The sequence below is a fragment of the Falco peregrinus genome, chromosome 4 (assembly GCF_023634155.1).
Source record: "Falco peregrinus isolate bFalPer1 chromosome 4, bFalPer1.pri, whole genome shotgun sequence".
In the NCBI taxonomy this organism is placed as follows: domain Eukaryota; kingdom Metazoa; phylum Chordata; class Aves; order Falconiformes; family Falconidae; genus Falco; species Falco peregrinus.
Window position 1 is genome coordinate 91,898,739 of NC_073724.1, and position 13,385 is coordinate 91,912,123.

Here is a 13,385-nt window from a genome sequence, read left to right on the forward strand (position 1 = left end):
AAAGAAAAACAATCCCTAGTTTCCTCAAAGTATCAAAACCTATATTAATTTCACATGCCAATAAAGAAAATCACTACACACATTAGGGCTGCTGTGATAGGGGCTGTAAGGAACCCCCATTTTACAGTGATACAAAACACAAAAATGCTAAGCTGACAAAGGAGGTTTAAGGACCCCAGACCTTGAAAACAAAGCAAGTTTCAAGTCAATGCCCAAAACAAGGCTTCAAAGAATGCCACAGTCCCATGTAAAACTGCCTTTGTCACACCCAAGGGGCAGAAGTGACACAGAACCCAACCATCCTCATCAGATCAGTGTTTCAGCTCTACAATCTCTGTTCCAACAAGAAGCTGACAAGAAACTCAACCTCAATTTGACTCAGAGCCATCTGTGGAGAAGGAAGTGTCTTCCTGATTTTTTAGTTGATATTTGGTTTATGACAGAACACAACACTGTACATAAAACTCTTTTTATCAAAAAGTAATTGTGAAAGATGACCCTGTGAAATTCTGAATTACCAGCATAACATTAACCTTTACCATCAGCACATTCAAAGAATTATTGAGTGACTAAACATTTGGGACCCTCTGGCTCAACCACAGAGACTTCACAAGTACCGTTGGTGAAACCCTGTACAAAGGTGCATAAGACGCTCACTACATATTTAACAGTAAGTATCACTGCTGTAACACTAGCACGTAGTATGTTGAGACAACCCATGCACACCTTCTTGGGAAACAAACAAAAAAAAGATTACTTTGAAGTTTTGAATGGCACTGATATTCTAAGGAAAGAATTAAGTCTAGCAAGCTTCTCTGGCTTCTTGAGACTTTGTTTAACACTAAAAAAAATAAATCTTTAAATGCATAATACATTAAACTACCTGAAAAAGCAACTCATATAGCTTCTGTAAACTAAAAAAAAAACCCTGAAGGGATACCAAAAACAATCAGCTGTACATCATAACTTTCCCAAAATCCTCTGTGGCTAATACATAACAGTGCATTTTTCGGGGGGTGGGGTTGGGGGTGGTTACGAGCCAAAAAAAAAAGAAAAAAAAACACACCCCAAAAAACCCCAAGAACACCCTACCAGACTTATACAAGACAGTGAGTAGAAAGGCTAATTAAGAGGACAAATCACATCTGAGACAAAGCAGTCTGAGCAGTCCTATTTACAAACACATTGCTTGAAACATTAGTACTTCTTAATGCAAGTTACGATTTCATTCACAATGAAATACTGGAACCAGTTTCAGGGTTTCTGTTACTTGGAAATTTCTACTTCAGATCTAAAAATCAATCTTAATTGATTATAAACACTTTTAAGTCCCTTAAGTATATCACTTTCAGAGACAAGAAATTCTGGATACTTGATAAGATTACTTCATCCCAAGTTAAAGTACAAATCAGAAAACCAAAACTATTTAAATGTGTGAATGATACAACTAGCAGGAAGTTCAAGTCATTACATTGCCTTTGTTATGCTGGGATAAAGATTTCTTAAAAATAAAAATGAAGTTGAATCTACAAGATGTTTAATAATGTAATTCTCTGTGCAGAAAAAATAACCCAATGCTGCACAGTAAGTGGTTTTAAACATTTTAAGCTATATAAATCGTGTCAGAAGGAAGACTAAAACTTAACCATCATTTAATGACTAAAAATCCACCTGCCATTCTAACAGCAAGATCTGGAGCCCGGTGTGGTGCTCACCCACATCAGCCACCTCATTAAGGGGTATACCTGAGTAGTGTCATCTTTTAATCAACACATTTACACCACTTCCATTGCAACTGGAACAAGTCCAGAAAACATGAGAGATCAAGAGGCAGGAAACTGATGTTTTTATGCCAGCCAGTGTATCAGTATTGCCAGTGTGCCTGGCCTGCCAGCTGCCCCACAAGCAGCCAGTTAGCTACCCCTGCTCTCCCACACACCACCCAGCCTCCATGTAGCCCACAGAAGTGGGAAGTGGGAAAGTCAGGCTCAGCTTGGTGTGTGGTGTTCATCTCACCAATGTCAGTTTTGGCTATTCTGTGGATACAGAAGGTAAGTTTTCAGGAACTTTGGTAAGATGTGCATTTAGCTGCTTTTGAAAGTTGGTTACTAAGTGGAAAAGAGAACAAATTCACTGACATTCTAATTCCTCTGCATCTATGAACTTCATTACAAGATAACTGGTCCTTTAAGTTCTTCATTTCTGCTCTTGCCTCTAAACATTACAGGATCTGGTCTCAGAAACCCAGAAGATAAACGCTTACAGGAAAGAGCTACCCTGAATACATAGCTGGGATAGTAAAGTAGCTTGATTAAACATACAGGGTACCTGAAGAGTTTGAAATTAGCAAGTCAATTCCAGACTACTTCCACCTGCCTAACTGAAAGAAAAAAAATGGTTCGGTTCCAACAGCTGGATTGGATTTAACTAATACCTCCACTCTTGCATATGAGCATACCCAAGAGTATATAGTTTAAATACTTTACAACATAGGTGTGGGTGCAACACAGTGAAAGGAGAAGGTGTTTGCATTCATGAAGTAAACACCATTCTTCCCTGGAAACTGCTTTACTAGCCTTTTTTCTTTATTTCTTCTCTGACACCTTTTAATAAGCATGAAATACTGCAATGCACATGAAAATGCAAAAGCGTCAGGAGCTGGACTGGTTTTGGGCAGAAAAAATTCAGGTGTTTGTTTGTATACAATGGTCGAGATTATGGTTGTCAGCTAGCCTATCTTTGGTTAAGTTTAGAAGTTAAATATTCCATACTTGCATAGGAATAATTTCTTAGTATGTGTAAAGCTGAGGTTTAGACTGATTATATTGTTCTACTTGTTCTGGTATATCTGGCTTCAGCCAAAAACAGAGATAAAGGGACACTGTATCAAGGTGATATTGCTGTTGTATCTGTTCACTTTCCAAGTGCCTATAGCTTACTCCAAGAACTGCAAGCAAATCACAACACGGGACAAAAAAATTCTGGAACTATTAAATCACAGTTCTGAGACATCATGATGGTCTGAATGCAACTCAATCCCAACTGAAAGAACTAAAACCAATGATGCTGTGCACACTGATCCCCTCTATTTCTTTTGGACATGCAAAAAGATTTGACATCCGTGTCAAACTAAATCAAATGTTTAGCCAAAACTGACTCTTCCTGCTAGGTTTATTCCTTATAGTTACGAGCATCATGATTTTTTTCCTCCTCAGTGCATGCTCTAGGCAGACTCTTCTTCTCCACACCCAATTTTGAGATTTACCTAATTACCAAGTACTACCATAAACCTCCAAATTGTCCTTCTAAGAAAAACAGTAAAATTTTTTTCAGTCATGTAGACTACAAAGTTAGAACAACTTCACTTCTGGCTTTGTTATCATAGCTCTGTATTAAATTATGCTGACCCAGTTAGAAATACAGGTAGGGATCATGGATTCCACAGTGCAAACAATGAGGTACCAAAGCAGCCAAATACACTGAAAATGTGCCTGTACCCTGACCTAAGATTCCAAGACAGTTTTCTCATTTTGTTACTGTTTGACCCAAAAGGTATTTGCTCCTTTTTTAGGGAAACATTCTATTTTTTGCAGAAAGTATTAGAACCCGGTTCAGGCTCTGTGTACTGCAGAACCTTAATATTACAAAGTTTCCTTTTGTCTTGTAACCTTTAACACAGTACCAGTTCCATCAGGAGCAGAACGCAGTATTTACACTGCTGTATTTTATGCCATAACCTGCCTGGGACACTCTGTTCCTCAGGGTTAATAAAGGCCACTGAAGGAAAACTAGCTCTTTTGCAGTTGGAGCCGCCACACTTTTTTTTTTAATCCCACCCCCCCCCCCCCCAAATGAATACCAGCTGCTTTCTGTTAGCCAGTCTGTGGCAAGATAATTCACATATCTGATCCTGGCTAGTCTCAGCAAACTGGATGCATGACATATCCACTATGACTCTTACTTAGTGATGGGTAGTGACTCACTGAAGTCAGACATGCATGCCAATATGGTGTTGACTCACCTGAAAGCCCTATGGAAGCAGACAAAGCTGCCCAGCCACATTATCTGCTTCCACTGCTCCAAAAGATCTTGGCAGAAAAGCAATTGCTAAGTTTATTTCTTACCAGCTCTTTTGTAAGCATATTCTTTGATGTCCCGATATCCTCTCTGCATTTGTTTAACCTGCATACTGAGCTATGACCAGCAGTGAGATGTGAGCACTCATGGTTTTGTTTCCACATACCAATTACCCAGTTTACAAGTACAGACTTCTCAAACAATCCTCAGGAGGCTGGACCTGAAGCAATTTAATTGGCTGCATTCAACACAAAATGCACAGATATTGAAGGACACAAAGCAATCCAGATTACAATCAGCATGTTATCTGATGCTGTAATACAGAATAAAAGGCAAGCTGGAATTGTCTATTCAACATCAAAACTCAACGGGGGGAAGACAGAATCTCATACATTTCCAGTTACTGCTGTTGTGTGAATCAAGGACTTTATGCCCAGTCAAAAGTTTTACAGCATTTCCATTCAATTGTCTTAACACTGTTAATCACACCTTCCTGACATCAGACCGAAGACCACAACGCAAGCCATACGGGCTCCAGCTGAAGTCAGACTGAAGTTTCCAGGTAATTCCACAGCAACGCAAGCTAACTCATCCCTACCCAATAAGGCAGGCAGCAAGGATCACCTTGGATCACTAACTCAAAAGTGCTCATTTTGTCCTGTGGTCCTAACAGGACAAAGAATCTGTCCACATGGTGTTCCAAAGAACAGCAGCGATACAGCCAATCCTACCTCCACTCTGACAAGGGCCCACCTTGAAGAACTTAACTGTGGAGCTTGCTCATTTATGCTACAGCCCAAAAGAAAGTATTGGTCTGAAGGATACTTGTATCAAGTCTTTCTTCTTTTCCTGTACCTTTTGGAAACAGAAGGGCATACTGTATTTTATAATGATGCCAGCTCTGCCTTATCTGAATATTGTGATATGCTAAATAAGCACCAAGAACAGCAGATAATCAAGATAGCCTAATTACATGATTCCTATCCACACTTTTTTAAAGTTAGAAGATTAGGCTTCTTGACACATTCTAGGTACGTACAAGGATTTGAAATTTGGTAGTTTTACGTCACAGGAATCTGCTTTAGCCAGTACACAAATTTCTGTTCAGATGTGTGAACACTAAAAAGATATGTTATTTCCCTGTACTGCACAAACAGTGTAGCAGATGCTTTAGAATCTCCCAGAAACATGTTTATCCTGTCCTTGAGGGAGAACAACTGATGCACCTACACAACTCTCCCAAGACATGACACCACCTCTATCCTCCCCTAAAATTTCTAAGCAAGCAGCCCTCCCATTCCCTTACCAAGGAGGGAAAGTACACTGACCCTTTTACTCAAGCAGAAGAGTTGACTGCCACTGCAAAAGTGCAGGAGTCCCTCTCCTCTTCTGCAGTCTAGAAGACCCCATCTGAGGTATAGGTTCAGTTTTTTCTAACAGATGTTACCAGAAACCAAATCCAACACTTTTAAAGCCATAGCAGCCAAAATACCGTCTTTGCTTGTTTACAGGCCATGAAAACAGAAAACAGCAGAGCAAAATTAAAATGGCTGTTCATGGTATATAGGTGCAAATACCAGACTAAAATTTTGATCTCTAGATCAGCGCAAAGACTTAAAATTCTCTTAAATGTAAAAGCTTTTATAAAATTGTAGATAACTACTTTCAAGAATCTAATTACAAAATAAGTGTTTGGTCAGAAACGCCTCACAGAACTCTGGGGCAAATGCCACAGAAGACTAGAAATTCTTAAACTTGCCAAATATTTATACCAGTTTCCCTTAGGAAGAAAAAAAGAAAAAAGAAAACCTACTAGGCTAAATACTAGCCAGATACCTTATTGTGCAGTTTGTTTGAACAAAGACACCCCATTTCCAGACACTTAAACAGTCTTCAACTGTAATATCAAAGTGCCTCAGACAATCATTCTACGATATATAAGCACCTCCCTGTGAAATAAGAAAAAAAAAGTCCTATTATTCGATCTATAAAATGGGAAATAATAATTGCAATTTGCATACATTCACAGGGTGCCATGAAAAAAAACCAACAAATCAAGTCCCTAGAGAGCTAGTCTATATTCAACCACGACAAGCTTTTTTGTTATATTACATGGCTCAAATGAAATCAGATTTTTTTTCCTGTTTTTTGAAAGATATAATCAAAAGGCAAAAAAAGATTAAACATGTGCTAGCTGCCTAATCAAATCTATGAAGGGATCATTCTGCTCAAGATGCAAGAGAAAACAATAAACGCAGCTGACAAACCAGGAAGAAGATGGAGCATTAGGAACTAGAAAATACACACCAGTAACATCCCACGATCTTTTTATGAACCCTGTCAGCAATCCTTCTGATTTAATCATTTCAATGTCATGAATTCTAGATGCTTCTAGATCACTTCTTAACAAGACATAAACCCTGACTCCTTGTTTCTGCCATTTGAACATTTTAGATATCATACTTCTCTCCTTGAGGATACCCTTTTTATGGAAGGATGTATAAATTAGAATTTTGGAAAACTTAAGGTATTGGCTAGCCCTAACTCATTGCTTAAGCCACCAAAAGTGGTCTGATTTTGATCAACAAGAACCAATACAAAACTCCTTCAAACCTCACAGCTATAGGGCCCAGGAAAACAAAGGTTATACTAAGCACAGAGGTATAGTGGGCTATACCCCTATAGGCAAGAGGCATGGGAAGAGGGTACTGCCAGGTTCTGAACTGCCACTGGCAGCTCATGATGCTCAAAGGTGCTGTCACATTGATTGCCTGTGTCAGAGCTCCTTAAACATCTCTTCTTGTCCGGAAGGTTGCTCTTCGCTGCTGTTTCTCCACTGTCATGAATACTACCTATTACCAGTCCATATTCTTCTTGCACACTTCACGAACACTGGTTAACAGGATCCTGCTGACTCCTAGCAGGGCGCTCTCGTTTCAGGATTCTCTGTTGATGTGGAAACCCCTCTGTATCTGGCTGCAAATCAGATTTTTGGTGCAGAAAAATCACTAACACTGACTCTGCATCTAACATTTGTGTGCATGAAAAAAAGCAAGAGACCCTAATGCCAAAAACCTGCATGCAAAGACAGTTATCTGCTGGTTAGGGTGACCTTAGCTTACCTGAGAAAAGAGACACAATGTCTCTCTGCAGAATTTCATCAACTTTCTGACTTACACTGTAGTTGACTAAGGAAAAACAAGGACTAGGATGTCCTGAGAACGGCAAACCTGAAATCTCACACTGCATCTGACCAGGAATCCCTTACTGCACCTCGGAAAATCTAGCCACAGGTCACCCTATCATCCTCTCTGAGCACCTTCTCCTCATGCTGATGAACTTTGACTATGTTCCACACCGGCAAGTTTGCAATAGGGCTTGAGCACTCGCTAGAATACACTTCCATCAAGGCTAACAAGCCTAAATATGAGGAAGCCCAACTTCTACAAGTTGATTTTGCAAATCACTTATTGTACCACTACCTCCAAAAGTCCACCTGTTACCGAATCTGACACCAACCAAGGTTAAAAATGCAGAAGAGATCCTCGGCTGGTCAAACATAACAGAATACAAAGGAAACAAGTCATTCAGTAATAGGTGTTTGAATAGGGAAGATACTAATTTTGTCTCCTGTTCCACAGACATTCATACAGTATATAATCCTGCTTTGTACTTGCTGTATTTATTAAACTCACACAGAAAAATCAAGTTTAAAACTGACTGTATTTTCTTAACCTGAGAAAGGAGACAAGTGTCAGCTGACCTAAAACAAACAACATGGAGCTTCCCCAGCAGATTTAGTGGTGTCACTCTCACTGTGAAGGAGTAACCATCCAACAGTGAAGTATCACTAGACAAGATACACCTCCTCCCTTTCACACTGACTTCTTTGAGCCACCACTGGTCTTCTACAGATGTGAAGGGCTGGCTCAGGAAGCTAAGGGAGCAGAAAATTAAAGAAACTTGAAGAGCTTTGCAACTAGTTTACTCCAAGGCACAGGCAGTTCTGATGCAGGACTAACTTTTTGGAAGATACTAACTCTTCTGGCTACCCATGTCAACTTTTGTGAAATGGAATGCAAAGCCCACAGCTTCCGCTATTAGAGAACTAATCAGGAATTCGATATCAGAGTTTCATAGTGTTGGGTACTTTGGAAACAACTCTATTCTTGGAAAATATATAGGTTTTACATTTCTTTTTTATTTCAAGTCAGTTCATTCGGCAATTTGTCTTTATTACTTGATGACATGCCCCATCAGCTTCAACCAGTTCATTGCCTCTTCTAGCCTAGTCTTATAAATTAGATGCCTCATTCCACTTCCAATCACACAATAAATACAAATCTGATCACTCACTTGTAGCTGGTACATCCCTCCTAATTGCCGTCTTTTCAGGTAACAGTTTTAGAGGACAAAATGCCCTGCTTGGATTTCTGCTGGAACCACACAAATATTACGAAAGCCTCAAAGAAAACAGGTAAAAATAGTTAAAGAGCTCTTTAGTGTGACAGTTACACTGCTACCAACTTTGACGGTTTACAAGTTAAAAATCAATCCTTTTAATAGAGGAAGCTTTAGAGATACCAGTGCACGTGCTGTAGTGTAAGAAATACACAAGAATGAAGAAAAACAGACTCTGCAATTACAGGAAGATTAGTGAAAGCTTGGTATATCACAAGAAAAAAACCAGTAATATCTGGGCCTCAATACAGCAAGCACAGATCCCAATCAGCTTATGAAGATTATGTTCATCATGAGATCCTGTCTCCAAATTGTTTTCTCCACAGGTATTTCTGAAATAAACAATGACTGCCTAAGATACCAGTTTAAAATGCAATGCATTCAACTGGTTTTGAACCTCACAAGGAAAATACAAGACGGTACATCTAAATGGACTTATGCTGTTTGTTTTCTGCCGAGAGTCTGCTGTGAAACGTTTCAGAGTTGTACTGTTTCTTGCAGACTAACCAAAGTTTGGAGAATTCCGTAACAGCAGCAACTGAGGAGGCTTCCCACATCATCACCTTACTTCCTACCCATGTAATTCTTTCCAAGGTACCAACACGTACACCTGTATTCTCCCAAGAGTATATACATTGGCCTGAAAGAGTAATAAAGAAGCTGCAGGAGTCAGAGCTTAGAAACTCTGCATTACAGTATTGGATATTATACTAAATCCAGTTCCCAACAGGAAGCTACCCAACACCTGTGTTTTCACTTAAAGTACTGAGATTCACCAAGCCAGCGAATTACCTTAAACCAACCTAAATCAGCTGTTACAGTCCTACTTGCTCCCAGCCCTTCTTTTGCCAGAATCCATCCCTGTGCCAGCAAAGTGAAAGGCAGAAAGCCAATCAATCTGTAAAAGTGAACTCCTGAAAGAAAACTGGATTGTTGCAAAGTAGCTAGGAGTAAGAGGCTTTCTGGGATTGCTACAAGCCTTGTTTCATGTACTGTTTGAGGGAGACAGCAAAAACACTAGTCAGTCCACGGAACAGCATCAAGAAATGAGCTGGCAGCAGCATGCCTGATCATTCATTAACACTGCACAGCTATGGTACCTCCACTGCAATAAGCCTTTGACACTTGATGGGAACACGGGTTTAAGTCAACCTATACCCTTCTCAGATGCTCAGAGACTGTACGAGATTTGGCCTCCCCAAAATGATATTCCTCCGCTTGCAAAAAAAACCTGATGGCAGCATGACAGAAAAATGCAAATAAATTTAAGCATCCTTAAGTACTAAACCCACACTGTTAGCAAAGCAGCAACAGCAAATACACTGAAGCTACCAGAGCTGACGATGGAGGTCTGGGCTAAGCTGTTTCTTCCTCCACCTGAACTGGGGTCAGGATGCTGAAGGTACAGAATAAAAATGGATCCTTTTTCCCTCAGTTTTAGTCAGGGATGCTGACTAATGATGCTGACAAAAAGACATAAGCTGAATTGTTTGATCTGTCACAAACATTAGAACAGTGAGCCAACATCTAGGTGTCTGCTACTGTAATAAAGAGTAAGTAATACCTTAGGCCAAGAAGTCAGAGGAGTAAAAAAAAACTAAGAAGGATGTTACTAGGTAAAGAATGAAGCTGAAGAACTGCAAACAAAGATCAGAAGGCTCAAATTAGATTTTCTAAAGCTAGGCTAGCTTAGATGTCAATATAAACAAATAAACACAGCAGTTACAAGGGATATTACAAATTACGTGATTGCAACTGTTTAATCTTGCCCTGTAAAGCCTCAATTGTATTGGAATTATCAGTGTCATACATTTCAAAGAAACCCACTGAGGCTTGAGACTACATGCCTACGATCAACACAGGAAAGCTTCCTCTTCGTATATGGGACAATTTAAGAAGCCCTTTCACATCTCTGAAAAACATCAAATTCAGAAGTTTGTGAGGAGAAATTGTTCTGGCACTTTTTTGTCCAGATGAAGCCACTAGTGTCTTGGATCCTTATCGCTCATCACTGCAGGTTCAGGTTAGCTCTCTGCTGCTAATGACACATCAGTACCTACAAAAATAGAAGTCTCACTAATAAAAACAAGAACACAAACTCATATGAAGTGAGTAACACTTCGTTTCTGTCATTTGATTTTCCTGTTATCCCTCTTGGGGGATAAATACTTTCTAAAAGTTGTAATACCTGAAAATCAGAACCCTAGAAATCTATATACACAACTCTACCTCAACAGAGGCACCCAACAAAAAGGTAAGAAACTTCCACCCAAACCTGAAACTAGGAGAAGTGGAGTGAACTTGTACAGATCAAGGATTCAGAAGCTTTGACTTCTGCTCAACAGATCAGTTTCTTTGCTCTTAGAAAAGCAGCATAGTGAGAAGTTGCATAGGGTACCAAGGTCTGTCTTAACATAATACAGAAAAGTACTTACTCATCCTTCATTTCCCTTAAAAATTGCATTAACAAAAAGGGAAAGAGAATTATATGGCCTAGCAAACCCAGTAATAAAATACAAGTTAACTACAAATTAAAGGAGTAAGTATTTTGGTTTGCCAAAAGAGTCTGTACCCAGAGGGGATCAATAACTCACCAGTATTTATTAGAAGCCAAAGCAAGATTACTAAAGAATGTATTCAAGCCTGATGAGTTCAAAGGCAGTGACTGTTTCCAGGCAGAAGGTGACTCAAGCACCACTGTTTTCAAACCGAACTTGAGAGCCTATGGCTCTGAATATTTTATGTTTTCCAAAGGATATAATCTAGATACCAGACCATGATTTATTACTCCACCAACCAAACCACTTATTTTCTCTTTGGTGGAATTTGACAAAATGTGTGGATGCAAATCAATGCCAATGAAACATCACTGATGTTTCTTGAAGTACAGAAAACTGGAGGCAGGATCTCTTAAGTAAAACTCCTCACTGAAGCACAGGGACCAAAGCAAGTGTATTTAATTGTGACAGTTGGGAATTATGTATATTTGATTTAGAAAAGAAACATTGTGGAAAACATAACTTTCACTAAATACAAACTGTCCCATCAGCAGGTCAATCTGTGTACCAGTATCTCAAGAGAAGCACAGTAAGTAATGGCAACTATACAGCACTGCTGTGCTCCTTCATCCTCCCCTATAAACTTAATTTACATTGCTTTATTTCTAGAGACCTAAGTTAAAGTTTACTTATAAGGGTACTTCTAACACAAACTTTTAAATTAGCACCATGATCAGAAAAAAGTCAAAAACAAGATGCAGCAGAAAATTTCAGACATTTAATACAAATTGAGCTGTACTGAATGACACTGACACATTTCTAATCTTTTACAATCCTTTAAATGAATCTAAATTTAATTTTAACATATCTCCATGGGTATACAAATTTTACATACTTCTGCGTTTCACCTGTTTGTTGCCCCCAAAAGAAAGATGCTTCTTCGATTTTAACCTTTTTCAAAAGCATGGATGAAAGCTTTAGCCACATTAACACTGGTGGAGCTGTATACCAAAGTCTTAGGCTGAGCCACAAAAGGAAGTCAGTCAGCACACTGGAAGATAACACTAGAGGGGATATGCTTCTCTGTAACAGCAAATACCCTATTCCAAAATAATTACTCCCCTTCAGCAGGAAATAAAAGCTAAGCTACCTTAGCTGGTCTGGTATAACTAATTTCAGTAAAGCTTAGGCAGTCAAGTCCCCTCTCCCCCCACCCCCACTCCCCACAGAGGCAGATATTTAATTCCCCTAGTCTTGGGCGTGCTATAATATAAGCAAGTATGGATGACAGATCAGTTCACACTAGGCACGAACATATCTAACCTTTCCCTGTTTGGAGCTCTGATGGATTCAGGCCAGTTACTGAGAAAGCAGCAACAAAGCCAGTAACGAACACAGGGAGATGAGACAAGGACAAAATGAATGAGGAGCAGCAGGAAGAGTTTCACTAGATGAGAAGGGGAAAAAGAAACCCACCGCACCTCCTCCTTACCCTGAAAAGGAACTGCTAAACAGAAGGATGGGCAATTTTTAGTTACTTTCTAACGTTTACCTATCTTAGCCAGAAGCACTGAAGTTACCATATTCTTTAGGTACAGTATTTTCTGCGAGAAAGATTCACCATCACCAAGTTAAAGAAAAATTAACATGAAGAATAGTTTAGACCCTGAATGTCATGTTAAAGACACTGCTGCTGCTATGCCTGACCTGCATAAAATTGTCTCCACCCAAACAATAGCAGCAGAGGTGTGAATTCTGCTAAGATACAAAACATGCTTTTCAAAGGACAAAATTTCAGCCCTACTGATTACAGAAGTGAATTTAAGTGATAAAATCAAGAGAAGTATAGAACACACCTTCAGGTGAAGTGTAAATCATCTGACACACATTTAGGTTTTCACTTTAGCAAATCCTAATCCGATATCAATCCTAGTCTGATTTCAGAACAACTCCCTCCCCCTTCCTTTCCTATTACAAAAACTCGAACACAAGATTCGGGATTTCCTTCCTTTCCAACTGGGACTGGAATTGAAGATGTCCCCGGTAATGACACACAGATTCAGAAGACCTTCGGAATAGCTCCAGGGGAAAAAAAGCTTCTAATCGCCCGTGGTCTCACAAATTCGGGGGAGTAAACTACTACCCCATTAGCTTCAGTAAGCACCACACTCCTTCCCGATTTAGATGAAGACGCCCAGCAGGCCATTACTTATGTGCCTACCAACATTTAAGGAAAAAAAAATAATAAAAGGTTGATTTAAGGCAGTAGAGGGACCAAAATCAGCCAGCACGGCACACTGTAAAAAGACTCATCGGAGCGTGGGAGCGGCCCCTACCACCAGCGCAGGC

General features: G+C 39.5%; 1 protein-coding gene across 1 annotated transcript in view; it reads right to left on the reverse strand.

Annotated features, from left to right (window-relative positions):
* The window catches only part of KPNA3 (karyopherin subunit alpha 3), a 48,694-nt gene that overhangs the window by 34,511 nt on the left and 798 nt on the right, over positions 1-13,385 (reverse strand). The window lies entirely within an intron of this gene.